Source organism: Protopterus annectens, chromosome 9.part0 (genome assembly GCF_019279795.1).
Source record: "Protopterus annectens isolate FY-2018-M chromosome 9.part0, PAN1.0, whole genome shotgun sequence".
In the NCBI taxonomy this organism is placed as follows: Eukaryota; Metazoa; Chordata; order Ceratodontiformes; family Protopteridae; genus Protopterus; species Protopterus annectens.
The window spans coordinates 424,251,628-424,259,729 of NC_056743.1; the positions used below are offsets into that span (position 1 = coordinate 424,251,628).

The 8,102-nt window shown below is 41.2% G+C and overlaps 1 protein-coding gene across 1 annotated transcript in view; it reads right to left on the minus strand.

Annotated features, from left to right (window-relative positions):
• LOC122811247 (cGMP-dependent protein kinase 1-like) overlaps positions 1-8,102 on the minus strand; it is a 4,027,247-nt gene that overhangs the window by 2,794,837 nt on the left and 1,224,308 nt on the right. The window lies entirely within an intron of this gene.

The window sequence follows — 8,102 nt, forward strand, 5'->3', positions numbered from 1 at the left end:
CTTTGGCTAGGGTTCACCTTGACTGGGAGGGTGGAAAAGGAAGCAAGCAGGTGTGTTTGAAAATATCCCTGCAGATGTCCTGATTGGGAATGATTCTGGTAATGCAGTACCTTGTGTAAATGCAGTTAAAGAGACAAACATGTGGGTCTGGTAGCCTGGTGGGGACACAGACCACACACGAAGCCAGGACTGGTGAGGTGGCAACTTCAGGAAGGACACTATACTGCAACACTGAGACTGAAGGTAAGCCACAGCTGCTTGTGGATACTGATGTTCCCTTGGCAGAGTGACTGCAAAGGCAGAGGTGAGTAGTAGTACCCAGGCTGACAGTGATGCACCGCTGTCAGAGGATACCAGACTTCCTGTGGAAGGGAAGCTGGGAAGGGTTACAAAGAGCTGAGACAGGCTCAGCACTCAGACCCTACATAACAGCGCATGAGGGAGGTAGCTAGTGAGGCACATGATTCTCAAGGAAAGGGGGGAATTTGGAATCTGTACACTGGGAAAAAGGGTTACTGCATACAGTGGACCCCTGAGGGTGAGAATACAACAGATGTTAGTGCCCAGAGCTTACCGTCTGACACTTCTAGCCATAGCCCATGACATTCCCTTTGCAGGTAATTTGGGAATAAAGCATACCAAGAGGTGCATTACGCAAAACTTTTATTGGCCTGGGATTTCCAGAAATGTAACAGGGCAGTGCAGGAACTGTGAGCAATGCCAAAAGGTAGACAAGGCAGGAGACAAGGTCAAAGCTCTTTTGATGCCTTTGCCTGTGATTGAGGAGCCATTTCAGAGGGTAGCTATGGATATTATGGGGCTTCTGAGTACCTCAAGTTCCACAGGGAAGAAGTATATCCTAGTGGTAGTAGATTAAGCTACTAGATACCCTAAGGCAGTGGCCCCTGTCCTCCACTGAGGCAGAAAAGGTGGCAAATGCTTTGTTAGAGATTTTCAGCAGCGTAGGTCTCCCAGAAGAAATACTGACAGAGGTGCCAAGTTCATATCAGACCTGCTGGCTTTTTTGTGGAAGCACTGTGGGGTGAAGTACCTAAAGACCACCCCCTACTATCCCCAGACTAATGGTCTGGTGGAGAGTTTAAACTCTACACTAAAGACCATGTTACGGGCATTTGCAGACCAGTTTAAGAGGGAATGGGAGAAATATTTGCCCTCTCTGTTTGCTTATAGAGAGGTGCCCCAGGAATCCATTGGCTTTTCACCTTTTGAGTTGCTGTATGGCGATAGGGCGAAAGGACCTTTAGATTTGATTCGTGATGAGTGGAAGGATGAGTACGAACCCCACAGAGTCCCTTTTTGGCATATGTCCTAAAGTGTCAGGACAAGGCTCAAGGAACTCAAAAGCTTGCCCCAGGAGAACTTGGCAGAAACCCAACAGCAGAAAAAGGTCTGGTATGACAGGACTGCTCGAGCTAGAGAGTGTGCTGTGGGGGAGCAGGTTATGGATTTTATTCCTGTCAGACACAACAAGCTGCAGGCAGTTTGGGAGGGACCCTTCAAAGTGTTACGGAAGGACAGTGATGTTAACTAGATGGTACAACTGCTAGGTAGGGGCACAAATTGTGCCATGTTAACACCATGAAACTTAACATGATAGGGAGGCGCTGGTGCTAAGTATTTGCAGGAGAAGGCAGGAGGAGTCTGAGGGGGATCTAGGATTACAGGGAGCCAGCCCACAAAATCTCTAGTTACTATGGTAGAGCCTAGGGTTACAAACATATGATAGGACACTGCAGCACTGTACTGGGGTTAGCAATGCCAAGGCAGCTGAAATCTCAAGACAGGGTTATGGGGTAATATACTCCCAAAGAGGCTCATCACTCTCAAGCAATGTTTCTCAAGAGTCATTTGAAAAACTAGCTTCAGTCTTTGAGAGGGAAGAAGTGTGACAAACTGAAATACTGCCAGCACAGCTATCTGGAATTTTGTAAGTAATTATATTTCATTTGTAAATATCAACATGATCTACATAAGATGTTTGTTATAAATGCATTAGAACTGCATGTCATATGTATATCAAACTGGTCTGTACAGACCTGTGTTAAAAAAGGTATTTTGTAAAGAAGTGAGCTTAAAGATGTATCCACAGTGTGCCCTGCTGGAAAAGAACAGAAATATACATACACTATTGTAACTGGTTAAATGTAAATATTTTAACAGTGGAAACTGGAATATAGGAAGTTAACTTCAGTTCAGCAAAACTTCAGAAAAATGGTTGAAATTAAATTACTTTATGGCAGCTAGAGATTGAGTTGTATTGTCTTTAAAGTACTCTAATTACTAGTTTTGAAAATATGAAAGAAGGTAATTATTTTATGACTTCCAGCATCTGCCAAAGATATGAGGTCTATGTATTTCCACAGATAGATGCTAAATACTGCTTGCTTCCAGCAGTGTGTGTGGGGGGGGGTCACCTGGAATAGTCAGATGACAAGAAATTATGTCATTCGGCAAGCTATCAAAGCAGTAATATTTGACATATTAATTTGAGAAAATGCTGAGAGAAACGCAACATTCTGTAGTCTGTCTTGGACCTGACAACAACAATTAGAAGACCAATTTACCATATCTGTCTTGCTCTTAAGTTAACTACGGTATAGTAATTCTCTTAGATTTAGTCAGGAATATAGTGAAGCATAGTTTAGATATTTTTCTTCACTTATTTGAGACTGTCCTGCAATGTTGTTTTAAATATTCCCTTTGGTTTTGAACTCTGATGTCACTGTGATTATATACTGAGCATTTTCTGTTCTTTTATTATTTAATATTAAATGTATTTAAACTTTTCATTGTGGCTGATCTCTGCAGATATATTTAAGTTCTGAGAGTACCTGCATATTTATTTGGTCACATTGTGTAGGTCACTCCTAAAAACCTTGCTCTTGGTCCAACTACCATTTGTATTAACAGTAACACTACACAGTAAGATTGGACACCCTTTGTTAAGGGCCTTAAAGTAGCTGATAAGGAGTTAGCTGGTGGCAGTGATAACTACATTATAGTCTGGGAAAAAGGGGGCATAGCTTGTAAACTTGTGCCAGCATTTCCCAGGTGTGTGTGTGTGTGTGTGTGTGTGTGTGTGTGTGTGTCTGTAAATTAAACCTCAAAGAGTGTGTGTGTCAGCTACCTGAGCAGCGACATGAAGCACTGGCTGGACAGAGAGGGTGCTGGAGTTATTGGCTTTGGCTACTCAGCTGAGATCTCAAATCTATAGCTCTGCCAGTGGTGAGTCTTACGGAGGATCTGGAGAAACTAGCCCCAGACTGACTGTGGTCTCTGTGTGCTCTTAATAATTGAAAATGCACTTGATGCAGAAAGCTGCATCTGGGAATACTGAGTGTGTACTTGTTATCTTCTCAGTGTACGTCCCCCACTGTTGCCAGTGGTGAGGACTGAGCCTCCTTGATTACTGGTCAAGTGGTGGGGCATCACACATGGTCAAGCCAAAAATGGTGCCTCTTTCCTGTGGAAGAGGAGCAGCAACTGATGGGAAACACTGCAGTCAAAGGTTACTTTTTGAGCTCCTAGCTCTAAAATAACTTTCCTGAACAGGAAAGTAATAAATCAACAAAATCAAAAAATGAAAGTTTTTTTTTCCTCCAAAGGGAACCTAGTTGCCCAGCAAAAGAAAGCACAAGCCATTCATCAATCCTTGAAAGCCTCAGATGAGCATACTCTTCATCAGCAGTAAAGCTCTTAAGGGCTTCATACACAAACCATTTTTGTCAGCTCACCTCGGGCTATACCTCTCAACCTGTTAGAGCAAAAAATCTGGACAAAGCCAAAAATAAAAGTGGAACAAAGGCCCAAAAATAGGGACACTTTTTAAATATTGCTCCTACAAGGTTAGAAATTTGATAGATTAACAGGTTGCATATTAGCAAGAATTTTATGAAGTGTATGAAGTCTGAAACTCAAATATCAATTATTTTCTAACTTCAGTCTTTAATGATTTGCTACTAATTTGCCAGAAAACCACAATTGTATCAAAAACAGACCAAAAATATGAGGCAAAAATCAGGACATTCTGCAAAGATCTGTACTGTTGAGAGGTATGCCTCAAACTGCCTGACAGTTTAGGTATGTGGTAGGTGCCCTGAAGCTTTGGAACCTAGACGGATATTATATCCTTGCAGGATATAACCCATATAGCTAAGGCTTCCGCAGCAGTGATCAATATGATCATCAAGGGATATAATAAATACCATGGACACAAATGCAAAGAAGCAGTGCTCACTAGATGGTCATCACCCTCATTTGTTCCAAGTTGTAAAGTTAGAATGTTAATTACAAAAATGTTTGCTAAATTTATTCATATGATATGAAATTAAGAATATTACAGCTTAAGGGCTGTCATCTTGGCAATAGCACCTAAAAGGATAAACTGGAAGGCAAAATTGTTTTGATTGAGGAGGACTGTGAGGGAACATGTATAATATTCTTGGATTCTTGTCCTGTTAATGGTACAGGGAAAACTACAGTGAAACAGATCACCAAGGGATGTTATTAGGGGCATTTAAGCAATAGTGCATGAATTGAGGCTTTTGCCTGGTCAGCTGTGCAGTTATACCAAGCAGCTGGAGTTGTGTGAAGTGAATAATGGTGTGGTGTAATAGAGTCTATTAGGGAAGTTTGAGATAAAACTTCAGAGGTCTTTGGACATATGGTGTATACAGAGAACAGGTTGGTGAAGAGGAGGAAGTTGTGCATACGTGGGTGTGTTACAAAGGGAATATTCAGACTGCCTGAGATTTATCAAATTAAAGTTATAGCTCATAGGTAGTTACCAAGCTTGCAGTCCACGGAACCACAGAGGAACCTAACCCAAATTCTCAATTGTTCCCAAGTACTGTCTAACTGACTTCAAGGTCACACAGTAGGCAAATGAGGGCTGAAGGAGTTAAACCCTGTACCACAGGAACTACAACTCACAGCCTTAACCCTCTATGCAAATACCAGGATTACATAAGACATCTGACAGCATGCCTTAAGCAGTTTAAAGCACAAGCAGAGGCCTTGAGATTTGAGCTTTTGACTCCAGGTTTACTAGACTAATGATTTAAGTCCTGAGCTACAAGACACAAAGGTTTTAAATATTGCACCCTTTACACACAAAGCAAGCATATTAAGTTACTATGCTAACTAATGCATTAGAACTGTGTGGACTAGGTTACAAAACAAACTTTGGAAACTTAAAATGGTTCTAGACTACCAAGGTCTTTGCTGGAGAGGAAATGTAGTAAACCACAGATTATACTGGCTCAGCTTGCACTGTGTTATGAAGATGAATAGGCTCTGTAGCAGCTGTGACAGCTCAGTAAGACGTGTACAGCTGAGGGGTGTCCTGTATTCTTTGCTCATGATTATTCAGCTAACACCCTTCAGTAAAAGCAAAAATCGTCTGATGTCACAGAAGAATGCAGGGGGCAAAGGATTAGATTGAAGTTGACTTTCCTGGTTGTGCTGAAGGTATTTTTCCAAGTGTCATTCAAGTATTCATGACTGCAGTGTCAGCATTGGCAAGGTTACAAGAATTACCAGAGCAGACTGAGATGAGAAATGGAGAGTGAACAATCTACCATAGTTAATGGCATGAGTCCCCTCCTCTATGGTAACTAGAAGAATGAGAAGAAGCAAGGGACATGAAGACCGGATCCAAGGGAGGCATCCTGACCCTGTGTGGAGACCCCATGGCAAGTGAGTTCTTGCCCAACAAATGGCTTCCATAAGCCAGAAGCAGTGTACATGTCTTCATGAGTGCTTTTAATTATACAAGGTTTTGGCCAATGCCACTATACATTTACTGTCAAAGTAAAAGCAATGTCCAAGTGCTGTGAGCATCAGCTAGTCCATTCTGATTCAAGCAGTGGAAAATTAAGATTTAATGGCTGCAAGTGAGTGTACAAAACTGCTTGAAGTTAGGGTAAACCCACAATATACTAGCACTGTAAAAATTCCATTAAAGAAGTGTATATGTTGATTTTAATACACAATTGTTGCTGTCTTTGCTGCCTGTAAATGAACTAACAAAGCTTTTAGAAGTTAGACTAAATCTGTAAGCTTAGTGCAACTGTTTATCACTGGATTGACAATCAGAACATCAAACCTAAAAGATCGCCAGGCAGTCAGACTCAGAAAAGCACAAGGATAGTGTTGCATTTTTCTCACTTTCTCTTCCTTCACAGAGTCTGTGTGATTTCTTGTATATGTCCAATGACCTAAAACACAGAATATCTAAACACAAAAGATCTAACACAAGTGATCTAAACACACATCTAATCCAAAATAAAAAAAAAAAAAAAAGACATGTTTTTTGTAGGGGGGGCAAACAGCCCTGTACCCCCCACACTGCCTAGCGTACATATTTAACAATGCTACTGTTACACTACAGTAGAAGAAAGGGAAAAAACAGTGGAAGTGTACCATTAGCTCACATAATCCAACACACTGTAATAAAGCAAACTGCAATATGACAAGTATAAGAAAGCAAATACTACTGATAAAAAAATCAATCTTTTATAACACTCAGAACTGATAGAATGGACTACATACTTTTATTAGCCCTGTGACTAGTGATATCATTTGACTGGAACCCGTATAGATATATATTAACACGAATGGCTGAAACATCAAAATGTCAAAACAGAAGACTGATGAAAACATTTTGGACTATTAACACCCAAAACATTAACTGTAGAAAGGACCTCAAAAAGCAAATTTCCTTTTCCATTCTGTAAACCAAAACGCTGCCAACTTCATTCAGACCTAAATTGTCTGAATAGTGGTAGTGCTTGAAAGAGTTTTCTAAGGTAAGGTGAAGGATTAGGATGAGGGTAAGAAGCAGGGACAATGTTACGGTTAGCATACCATAGTCTTACACATCACCTTATAAAAACCCTTTCTGTAACACTACCACAACACAAGACTGCTCAGATACACACCACATACAATACTAAATACATCTCCTTACCTACCTCTTAATCTAACTCTGCCCCACAATCACGAGTGCGCACACACACACATTAAATCTATCCTCTTACTCAGCCCGTACTCTACAAATCTATCCTCTTACTCAGCCCGTACTCTACAAATCTATCCTCTCACTGAGCCCGTACTCTACAAATCTATCCTCCTACCGAGCCCGTACTCTACAAATCTATCCTCCTACCGAGCCCGTACTCTACAAATCTATCCTCTTACTGAGCCCGTACTCTACAAATCTATCCTCCTACCGAGCCCGTACTCTACAAATCTATCCTCTTACTCAGCCCGTACTCTACAAATCTATCCTCCTACCGAGCCCTTACTCTACAAACCTACAACCATACACAGATACTCCCACTACCAATACAAACCTTATTTCTTTCAGCAAAATGTATGATCAATAAATGTTCACAAAAATAAAAGCCTGTAATTCACGTCCTTGATTAAACTCTCAATAAATCAATATATACTGTCCATATGAACTTACTGAAAAGTAATAAACAATGTATAAACCTGAAATGTCAATGTTAAACTCATATACCTACTCCCTTATATAGTGCCAGAAGCATGGCCTCAAATTGAATGCCAAGAAATGCATCATTATCCCCTTTGGGGAAAATGGCATCCCCACTAATTATCACATTAACAACACACTAAGCATGCAATTAGTTGTGAGGGACTTGAGCACCCAGGTTGATAGCAACCAGACTTCTGACCACCATGTTGCCTCCATTGTACGGGAAGGCTTTCTACATGGCCCAACTCATAAAAAAGTGTATTTCATGCAGGAACAAGGAGGTCATAACATCCATGTACTCCTCCCCTCCCTTATCAGACCCATTATTGAATACAGTGCCCCCTTCGGCATGTACCTTGCCAAGCACATGCAGTAGTTGGACAGACCACAAAGGTTCCTGACCAGGAAAATCCAGGGTCTCAAACATCTGTCCTATACAGACAGACTAAAAGTCCTGTCCCTCTACTCAGTTTCCTACAGCTCAGAGGTGACTTGTGTCTGGCATACAAGGACATTTTAGACCCAGCCTTGATGGAGTTGCTGCATAGCCGTAAGACAAACTCCACTCACAAAACCCACA